At 33.0% G+C, this 12,145-nt stretch overlaps 1 pseudogene; it reads left to right on the forward strand.

The window, feature by feature from the left end:
• Nucleotides 1–2,116: 2,116 nt before the first annotated feature.
• LOC145043883 (putative receptor-like protein kinase At2g23200 pseudogene) lies at nucleotides 2,117–4,830 on the forward strand (annotated as a pseudogene).
• The last annotated feature ends 7,315 nt before the right edge of the window (nucleotides 4,831–12,145 follow it).

Genomic DNA, 12,145 nt, shown 5'->3' on the forward strand with positions numbered 1-12,145 from the left:
GATATATTCTTATTTGAGAGCCAATAAGGAGTTAAATATAATTATAAAACTAAATCGTCGGGAGTGGTTAATGTGAAAAGGATCCATTAAATCATCTATAGAATTTCGAGAGGATGTGAATAAGAATTAGAGAAGTCTAATACCAACATGGACTGCCCTAATTCAAGCTGATAGAGTGATATCCCAAGACAACAACGTTGCATGCAACACAATCAAGGAGGCAAAAAAAAAGACCAGTCGATAGTATCGTTGATGCATCATCTCCATAAGGATTTGAAGCTAAAAATACACACAAGTTGAATGATTGAAGTTTCATCGTCACCACCCGTAACAGTTGAAGCTTAACCAACGCCATCGTTTTTTCTAGGTTGTCGTTTAACCCTGGAATCGTTGAAGAAGACAAAGAGGTGGGTCAACACTCATCGTTAAATCTACATATTGGGGCTTAACTCAAGGGTGTAGGCAGGGCCGGTCCGGAGTTATTTTAGGCCCTGTGCAAACACGAAAAAATGTGTATTAAAATTAGATTTATATAAAAAATTCCTAAATATATTAAAGTAGCAAAACATATTAAAAAAAAAAAGAGGCATTATTGGAATCGAACAAAGGTGGATTAGTAAAAGACATTGCACCATCGCCAACTAAACTAAAATAGGATTGGTTGTTAAGTGCTCTACTTAATTTATATAATATAAATTACTCATAGAAAAAAGAAACAAATAAAAACTAATGGGCGCGTCAGGGGGAAGAATCGAACACGGGTGTACAAACATTCAACATTTGCGCCGATAACCAACTGGACTACAACAATTATATACAAATCAACGAAAAACATTATATATAATATATATTTATTTAGTAATAGGATGATTTGCAGGCCTTATTTTTTTCGGGGCCCTGTTTGGTCGAACATCTTGAACTCCCCTAGGGCCGGCCCTGTAGGGACCACACCTCTAGCCTTAGTCAGATGATCTTGGAGAAAGGGTAACATATCGTTGATGACTATTTTATGCACATCGATAATATATGTTGGATTAGGGACATAAGGTTACATGAAGTGATGTCCCGGTAACTAGATGACATGGATGCCAAAAAAAGGAACACTGCCACTAGGGATGACATGCCAACAATAAAGTGAAGTCTCTCTCTCTCTCCCTCTCTCTCTCTCTCTCTCTCTCTCCACACACACATACAGACCACTCCTTAAATATGAGAAGATCCGCCTAGATGTAGTGCTTTCCATTATCACTACTCGGTTTAGCATATGGGAATGTCCGCCTAGATGTAGTGGTTTCCATTAGCACTACTCGATTTAGGTTTAGCATATGGGAATGTGGTTTGTAAGAGGTAAATAAAAGAGTAAATTACATGAATGGTCCCTATGGTTAACGGTAATTTAGGCATTTGATCCCTAACATATTTATTTAACTTAGAATATCCATATTGTTTGTTTTTGTTACGCATTTGGTCTCTGTTTTAATTAAAAAGACTATTTTGACTTTGAGTTTTTAATTTATTTAAATAAACACACCCAACCCAACCACACCCCTCACCTTACCTTATCTACCCCACCATTTTACCTACTTAAATAATAGTCTTTTTAAGTAAGACAGAGACCAAACGTATAACAAAAAGCAAATATCAGGACTAAACGTATAACAAAAACAAACAATAGAGATATTGTATGTTAAATAAATATCTTAGGAATCAAATACCTAAATTACCCTAAACCATAGAGACCATTCGTGTAATTTACTCTAAAGAAAAAAAAGTTGACTTTAGGGTTTTTGATTTTTGAGTATATAAATAAATAAGATTAATAATAAAATGAATAAATGACTAAACGAAGGGAAAACATGTCTTTCTATAATGAATTTCACATAATAAAATAACAAAACATGGACTCAAAGTGTGAATTCAACTATACCACAAGGACGATTTCTCTAATTACTTTTATAATTATTCACATGTACAACAATACAAATGATTATATTAAACTATAAAATTTAAACAATAAAAAAATCGATTGTAATTTCATGTATTTATGCCTAAAATTAAGAAAAATAAAATTTTATTCGGTCTATCCATTTACAGCCACCGGATTCTGGTCTTCGTCGTCGTCATCAACAACCTTTTTATCACCTTGTCTTCGTCCCGTGATTCAAACCAATAATTATTCCACTCGAAATACTAATAATTCTCCAATTTCTTCCATGGTGTCCACCCTTTGTTTCTCTCTTCTCATCCTTTTCTCTTCACTCTCACATGCTTCCTCACAGTATGTATTACCGGACCACTACTTTATCAACTGTGGATCCAACTCCGACATCGATTTCACCAACCGGAAATTCGTCGGCGACGTCAATCCCCCAACTTTCTCCATCTCCGGTGGCCATGTCGCCGCAGAAAACAACAACCCGGCAGCCGATACGCCGGCTATCTACCGAACAGCAAGAGTTTTCACTAAGAAATCATGGTACGAACTCGAAGCAGATGAAATCAACACTTTTGTAATGGTACGCCTTCATTTTTCCCAATTCTCTTCTAATGGATTCGAATTTTCCAATTCGAAACTCGACGTTTCTGTTTCCGGGTTTTCTCTGTTATCTGGTTTTAGCATCGGAAATTCAACTGTGATTAGAGAATTTATATTCCCGATTGGGTCTGAACGAAAGTTTAGAATCGAGTTCACACCCTCCCGTGGATCGTCTTCTGCGTTTGTAAACGCCATTGAAGCTTTCACGACACCATCGAATCTATTCAGGCCCGCCTCCAGTTTCCCACGTATTTCACCCACCGGAAAACTTGCTGATCTGGAGAAGTTAACATCGGATTATGCTTTCAACCCAATCCACAGAGTTAACGTTGGAGGACAAGCGATCAACATAAATCGTGACACCTTAAGGAGAACCTGGACGCCTGATGATTCTTTCATCTTCAACAATGGACCAGCAAGAAACGTCACTTTTGATGGCCGGATTAATTATGCCGACGGCGGAGCAACCTCATTCGATGCTCCTGATGATGTTTACAAAACAGCCAAGCAATTAAACAACAGTTTGGTAAACATTACTTGGAATTTCAACGTCAATAAGAATGCCATGTATCTGGTTCGAGCTCATTTCTGTGATATTATAAGCACAGCCCTCGTCGATCCCAACGACGCCTTCAACTTCTTCGTCTACAGTCACCACCGGGAGGAGATTCAACCGGGTAACACAATGGTGGCGTTACAAGCTCCGTTTTATCTTGATTTGGTGGTGGAGTCTACTGATTCAGATCGTTTGAATATCAGTATTGGCGCAATTCGTGGTAACAATCAGCCGGTTTTTTTGAACGGAGTCGAGATCATGGAGATGTTGAAAAACTCCGGTGTGCGTGATCCAGTCAACGCGAAGAAGGGAAAGAGTGTATTCATCGTGGTTGGATGTGTTCTTGCAGGTGTAGCTTTTCTACTGGTTTTATTAGCAGGTTTCTTCATCGGCTCAAGATGTGGGAAACGAAAGCAGGTGGTGGTCGGAGCAAAATCAGAGTCTCACGTGGTTCCATCATATGGCCGGAGTACTTCATACACAGACATAAACGTTGACTTCACAGTCAACAATCCATCACCAGTACTAGACCTCAATCTTAGGGTCCCATTTGCCGACATAGTGCAAGCAACAAATAATTTCGATGAAACTTTAATGATTGGTAGAGGGGGTTTCGGGAAGGTGTACAAAGGAACACTTCATGGGACCAAAGTGGCGGTCAAACGAGGCGAACGGGGTCACGGTCAAGGGCGGCCGGAATTCGTGACGGAAATCATGGTGTTGTCAAAGATCCGTTACAAACATTTGGTGTCTTTGATCGGTTATTGTGATGAAAATAACGAAATGTTACTAGTATACGAGTTTATGGAAAAGGGTACTCTTCAAGATCATCTGTATGATTCAGATCTCCCGAGACTCACCTGGGAACGGAGGCTTGAGATGTGTATCAGTGCGACCCGAGGTTTGCACTACCTTCACACGGGTTCAGAAGGTGGGATTATTCATCGTGATGTGAAATCAACGAACATTTTGTTAAATGAACATTATGTAGCAAAAGTTGCCGATTTCGGGATATCACGGTTGGATAATATGGATGAAGATGACCATTCGGATGTGAAAGGGAGTTTTGGGTATCTAGATCCTGAATACGTTAGATGTATGAAACTGACGCAAAAGTCAGATGTTTACTCATTCGGTGTGGTACTGCTTGAAGTGTTGTGTGCAAGGCCTGCTCTCGACCACAGACTTCCTGCAAAGGAAGTGAATTTGGCTGATTGGGCAATTAAAGAGATAAAAAATGGTAATCTTGAGAAAATAATTGATCCGTTTCTCGCGGGTACGATTAATCAGGACTCGTTAAGGAAATTTGTGGAAATAACTGAGAGATGTTTGAAGGAAACGGGAGATGAAAGGCCGAGTATGGTTGATGTGTTGTGGGATTTAGAATATGTTTTGAAACTTCAACTAATGTCAGTGGATCATGAGTCGTATGATGATACCACGATAAATACTTCATTTCAGTTGCCGATGTCGATAATTGATAGGTTGCCTTCTCGAGTTGATGATGATTATGATGTGAATGATAGCTCAGTTTCGAGTTATCCGAGTGAGAGCCAAGTGTTTTCCCAATTAAAGATTGATGAAGCTCGATAGTTACCAATATAGTTTATTGATATATTGATTTCTCGTGGATATATAATTTTGTATTTTTTTTGTGAACCATTATATAAGGGTTTGTATAAACATTTTCTTTTTCACGTGGGGAAAATAAAAATGGGGTCGTTAAATTACCAAAAAACTTATAGTTGAACTGCGAGGGAGAGTAAAAGGCAATTACATGTGATTGAGATTTGGGAATAAAAAACATTGTTGATACTTTCATATTTCCCTTAAATTACCAATAAGTTGCATATATTGAAGAAAAAGAAAACTGACACTATAGCACAATTATGTTTTTGGTTTATCTCGGATTGGTCATTGAAGTTATTATTGTTATTATTTTTTTGCGCAACAAGTCTCTAAAGCATCAAGTTACATGTTAAATAGGGAAATTATCCAGTTTAATTTTGGCTTTATCGGTAACCCTTAGTCCATGTGGCTTTTTTTTCGAACCTAAAAATTAAAAAATTATCTACGTGGCTTTGTTTTCAGATCTAAAACTTTATCATCGGTACACATAAATTCGACGACTCTCTCTCTCTCTCTCTCTCTCTCTCTCTCTCCCCCTCTCTCTCCACCTACTACCGCTGCATGGCAGATCCACCGACACCTCCTCCTCCGGCCTCCAGCTAGCCGCCTCCGCCTCCCCTTTCTTTCACGTTGCTTACCGGTGCAACCTCTCCCTCCCTATGATGATTAGTAGTGTGTTTTTTGTGCAATCAATCAAGTAAGAGAATAAAGGGTGTGTGATTTCCGAGGCAAATGAGGTTTGAAATGACGAGAATGCTACTGAGCATCCTTTCTCCATCATAGATGAAGATGTTTGATATGTGCTTTTCATCAAACTAGTGGGACTGGCAAGAGATTGATGAATCACGGAGCTGGCAAGATGGAATTTTCATCACTCTCTGTGTTTTTTATGCCCTAGTATCCTCCATAGCTCTTGTAGGTTATCTCTTCCTCAGTCCTCACACATTTTCCAACTCTTACAGACTTTAGGTTTTTTAAATTATTGAATGAATATGTTGATTTCAATCATTTTAGGGAAAGGACTATGATGATGGATTAGGGAATCGGAGATGACTATCATGAAAGGTTAGGGAATGGGAAGAGATGGGGGGGGGGGGGGGGGGAGGTACAATCTTCACCTGTTGTTGTTGTTTAGCCATGGAAGTCTGAAGCAGGGAACCACATAAAAGCTTCCTAATGATTGTTATATTTGATGTCTCCGGAGTCTCTACCGAGCTCGATTCCATGCGTTTGAAATTATAAACCATCATCACTTTTAGTTTTGTAGTGGTGGTGGGAGATGTATCGTATTAAGGGTAAAAGATGGTGGTGGTTAGTGGTGGATAGTCAGGTGGGTGGTGGATGACAATAGACAAGCAGGTGGAAGGTGGGTAGTAATGATGGACAATGGGGAATTTTTTTTTCCATAGATGAAAGTCAATCTGATATTAAACTAGATTATGATCCACGTTAAACGCGAGGAACGCATAAATAAAATATAAATGTATTTAGATATTGCAGAATAATTATAAAAAAATCAAAGTTATTGGTATTATTGAAATGTGTATAAAATACACCGAGATTGGTAAATATATATAGTCGTTGAAGGGTCTCTTTGTAGACAACATTTTTTGTTTTATTAGTTGAACGACCTTCATCGCCACAAAGTACCTTCAAACCTTGCGCAAAAACGGATCTACACAAGTATAGTCAACCATTTGACAATGTACTTTCAAAATACATTGTGATTTCATGGTTATATTGCAAAATAGAATTGTTTATTTTAAAAAATAGCAATTTATTTATGTTTATTTGAAATGAACCACATAACCCCCCATTCCCCCCCCCCCCCCCCCCCCCCCACAATATTAAATATAAAAAAACTCTAACAAAGAAATATATTTAGATATTGCCCATGACTTATTGAAAATGTCAAAATACATAATAGGCACACAACTTACTTGTTATTATGAGACGAATTAAACAATTTGAACACATGATGATTTTTTATTTTTATTTTATGACAATGATAAAATAATGGAAAAATGAATGCTTACTTCAAGACATCTGCGGATGTTTGAGTAAGGTCTATGGTCTTAACTGTCGAGTATTCATATCTTTCACACATACCTATTAAATGGTTATTTAAGATAAATTAAAAGTTCCTTGCTATATCTTGTTAATTTAGAAGTATGTTTCGACCATTTTTGCATCAAATAAAAGACATATAGGTTCTTTTAGTATTACTGCAATCGTACTTTCATATAAAATTACTTTTTTCGCATTAGATCAAACTCGGTGTTTTAAGCATTATTATCATCCTATATTATATACTCTTGATAGTTTTTCAAAGTTCATTGCATTTTCTCATTTCTTTTTGAAAGTTCGTTGTTATTTCTTATTGCTTTTAGAAATAAGTTTTAGACCATTTTTTTGTATGAAACCAAATTTGAAGGTTATTTTTGCATTATTACCATCCTATATGTTACATTTCATTTTTATTATTTGAATATAGCTTTTGTAGTTCAAAACCGATACGAATATAAAAATAATGACTACATATTAATTGACTCTCTATAATGTATAATTAAAAGTCAAGACACTATAATCATAATTTGTTGATGTTAGTTAATATGTAATTTATTTGGGGATGAGGTTAGTTTTTGGTTATTTATTTGGGAAGTATAATATGTATTCTGCAGTACAAGTGTTTATGTTTTAAATTTAGCATTTATTACTTTAGAATTTTATTTTGGCTTGAAATAACCATGATCATCCCATATTTAATATTTTTCTCTTCTTGCACCTTCACTTCTTACTGACTTGCATTCACTAAATCAAGATTTAACATTTTTTTAAAACAAATATGGACAATAAACTATTAAACTCAATGGATATGCTAAAAGAGATATGAGACTTGCCTTTTGTGAGATCAATGATACTAAATTGGACCACTTTCTACAAAATAATTTAAGAACCGAAGAAAACCTTATTGCCCAAATATCTAATATCATTATTTAAGTCATAACCTGTTATATGCCGACAAAATTGAAAATTTCAGCCAAAACTCTATTATGTGCCATCAAAGTTGAAAAAAGATCTTTTAAAGTTAGATGACGGTATTAATTTAAAAAATTGTCTTTCACTTTTTGTTGGATGTATTTTTTTGATAACAGGAACAATTATCAGTCCAAACATAATCCGTAAAAACCATCATGGCCAAATCATAGATCGCTTCATCAACAAAATAGAATGTCATGGTCGTAGATGATAATCCAGTTAGAACATCTTTTTCTAAAAGATCAAGAAATTGACAATTTATTAGAATCTTATCACGCTGATAAAATTCATAACAAAGTGACATATATTGAATCGATAGTTTACAATAAATATAAAAAATGAAGTCGTATCAGAGATAGAAAAACTTGAGGATGAGACAAAAAAAACATGTAACACTACAAAGTTGCAAACATAAAAAAACACATAATGCTAAAAATCTAGAAAAAAAAAAAACCAAAATTTATACCTGGTTGTGAGGTGAGCGTAGAGAACTCGTGTCCGATTCTTTGAGACATTTCATCAAACACCTAAGGCGTCTGTTCTAATAACCCGTATTTTGAATGTAACATGACAAAAAATCCAATGTTACAGGAAAGTATAGATATGAACTAAATTAACATGTATTTTAGATTATACATATTATTTTGAACAATGTTCCTTCAAAAATATACTTATTGTTGTTTCATACCTGCATACAAAGTTAAATAAAAAAAAATGTTAATTGTAATTATGCAATTTGATTCTACAATCAAATAAAAAAAAATTCTATAATACCGTAAATATGATATACAAGGAAATAAGATCAATCCTAGTTTAGATTCTAACTTTTTAGCCTACTTTTGATATGGTTCATGTATTAATATTTAGAGAAACTAGTAGACAAGGATGTTGATATTAAGTGTTGTATATTGTTGTTTCCGATAAAAAACTAAGTTGTAGCTTAAATTAAAAGTTCTTTTTTCATGGTAAGTATGTTGCTATAAATTGTAAAAAAATCACATAGCTATTGCAGTTTGTAAAGGTTATTGAGTATCGAGTCCAAGTTAATAGGTTAAGAATTTAATATGAAAAATTATATATTTTTGTTTTCTTTGACTTAATCTAGACTGAATGATATTATATGAGATTCCAAAAATAGAAACATAATTTTTTTAGGCATAGAAAACAATCTTTGAAATTTGTATTTACTGTACATAAACATATACAAATTAGAATAATTATAGTTTAACCCTTCCTGGATTAAATTGTTTACAAAATCCATCTCCTTAATAGTGAATAATAGATAAATTAAAAGGCATTTACAACACAAAAAAATCACGACAAGTTACTGTTAAAAATGTTATCGTAATGTACTTTACACATACATTCCTAAAAATGGTATAATATGAAGTTATTATATTCGACAATAAGGTCAGAAACAGTAACTAAGTTGAGATAATCAAACAAACATAAATAGTAGCAACAACCGATTTGATCCATTTTAAAATTAAATTACCAATTTACCCTTCTGATGAACATAGTCCATACTAAATTAATGATTTAGCCTTCAGATAATAAATGGAAATATCATGCTAAAAGAATCATTTTCGTATACGTGTCATCTCAATATCTAGTGTTGAATTTCTTTTCCAGCCTAATGCTTTTCTAGTTCCTTAAGTTGAATTACCCTTTTGCCCTTATGTTTCCTTACTTAAAGGTTTTCTGCATCTAATTTGCAATTAAATTAAAATAAATCACATAATTTTAGAAGTTTATTGATACCTTCAAAAAGGTAAATTTGAATATTCCTTCTTTATTCTATCACAAATAAATATACCTTTCTGCCCCCCAAACCTTAAAATCGTACTTAACAGTTTGAAAAAATCCATCCTACAATATCAATAACCTTCAGTTATGATTTCAATTTAAAGTTAGAAATGTTGTAATTCAACCATCATATTAGGATATTAATTTACATTCAAACACTAAATAATATCTCTTATCCTTCATTTTCCATTTGGTATTACCATATATTTATCTTAATAGATTATATGAGTTCTATATCAAGATTGTAATCCCTGTAATTGTGCCAACAATTTAAGATATTATATACAATAAAAAACAGTAACCAGATTGAGATTAGTAAACAAACAGAAATAGTAGCATCTCACAATTTGATCAATGTTTAAATTAAATTGCTGATTTACCCTTCTGATGAACATTATACATACTAAATTAATGATTTACCATTCGGATAAAAAATGGAAGTATCATGCTAAACGAATACACAAAAAAATTGATTACCATGAATAGGAAAATGGGTAGGGTGCATTTGCCATTCTATCAAAGTACTTTGCTATATTGTGTTTTAACTGGTTTCCATTAGAGTACATTATTTTTTTTCTAGATTAAAGGTACGTAATATATTTTCCTATTTCTTTGAAAAGTTTCAGAAAAGTAGTTAATCGATTTCATGTAAGCTGTGACAAAGAATATCAAAATATATAATACATATATTTGATACATGAACAAAAAATAATCGAAAAAAATATAAAAAGGCGAAAGAAGGTACTGACCTTCTAGTGCACAACAATAAAGGTTTGAAGCAGAGAATGATAATGGAAGTGATAAACAATAAGAATTATGTTGTAGGAGAAGGTTTGAAGAAAAACAACGATTAAGAATAAATGTGAGCCGCAAATTCAATGATGAATCGTATATGTACGTGATAATTTGAATTTGATTTTTTGGTATTAATTGTTTCCTAATAAAATGGATTTTATATTAATGGTTTGCTAATATAAACGGATTTATATTAATGGTTGATATTTAATGCCCTAATTGAAATGGTTTTCAGTAATCGGTTTTTAAAGTTGACTATTTTAAAACCTTTATAACCGGAAATTCAAGATTTAAAATATGGAAAATTTTAATTAATATTAAATACATTCTATTTCAATGGATTTAAGTTAATTTTGTTTGACAATTGGAAAACTTTTAGTGGAATTAAATACATTCCATTTGGGGAAGAAGATGTCACCAATTTGATCTAAGGGTAGAAACATAAGATTGAAATACAATCAATGACCCAGATTGTTTCAGATGATATCATAAGATTTTTGTTTTAATATATATTAAAGATAACATAGTTATTGATATGCTTATTTAATGAGTTTTTTTTTAAAAAGAAAAAAACTAATCAGGTTTGAATTTTGAAGCAAAAAACTATAAATAATGAAATTAAATTATGAACAATATTAATTAGGGTTAATGATGACATAGATCGTCAAAAGATGTCTTGAAGGAGATGCTTGCTTCAGTTTGTACGGATTTAGGTGAAGCCAAAACAGAGGTGTGATAATTGGAGATGCAAGGAAGAGGCAATACGCAAATTCTAAGAATACATGAGCCAAAAGGAACCACCTTATGGTGCTACATTATGTTATAAACACACAAACATCAATTGAAGCACAACCATTGACATGAGGAAGAATATGATTAAGGAACTCTAGTTAAAGAGAAAAAATAGAGGAGAAAGATGGGGGCGGCTATTCATGTTTTTGGCTAGATTTATGGAGAAACTTATGCCTCATATATAAATAGAATGATATGCTTCAATTGATAATATAATTACTAATTTTAAAGATTCTATAATTAAATGTAATTGTGATCGACTTGTGAAATATATTTTAGAAAGTATGCATAGATTCTATAATTAAAGATTCTATAATTTAATGTAATTGTGTTCGAAATGTAATTGGTAAATTTATATATTCTATAATTAAACGTTTGAATTATATTTGGAGAAGATGATGTCATCAATTTGATCTGAGGGTGGAAATCATATGATTGAAATACAATCAAGGGCCTTGATTCCTTCATTGGTGAATTAAGGGTTCTCTTCTAATAATATTTAGAGATTTAGAGATAATAGGTGGAAATAACTATATGACTTTATAAAATTAAATACAATTTTTTATTAAACGCAAACTCAGTGAGTTTACCGGTTGAATGCTTCATAAGTTCGAAAGTTGTGTAAATGATAGGTAAATGACAAACTTAATGACCTATTGTACAAAAAATAAATTTAATGACCAATCGAGGAAAAATCAAACTTAGATGTGCTACAGTGTCATTTTCCCCAAAGAAGAAAGAGAGACAAACTCAAATACATGTATTGCTTTATCCTTAAAGTTATGTATTTTCTTCATCACCAAGGACACAAAGATAGTGGAAACACACACAATCCACCTACACCTATAAAAAAAACAACCTAATTAACAACAGAGGTAAAAGATAGAGTGATATTATTAGGAAAAATATATTTTTCAGAGCATTCACAAGAGCATGTTAATTTGAAGTGTGTGTATATATATATATATATATATATATATATATATATATAT

The sequence above is a fragment of the Lactuca saligna genome, chromosome 4, assembly GCF_052625555.1.
Source record: "Lactuca saligna cultivar CGN05327 chromosome 4, ASM5262555v1, whole genome shotgun sequence".
In the NCBI taxonomy this organism is placed as follows: domain Eukaryota; kingdom Viridiplantae; phylum Streptophyta; class Magnoliopsida; order Asterales; family Asteraceae; genus Lactuca; species Lactuca saligna.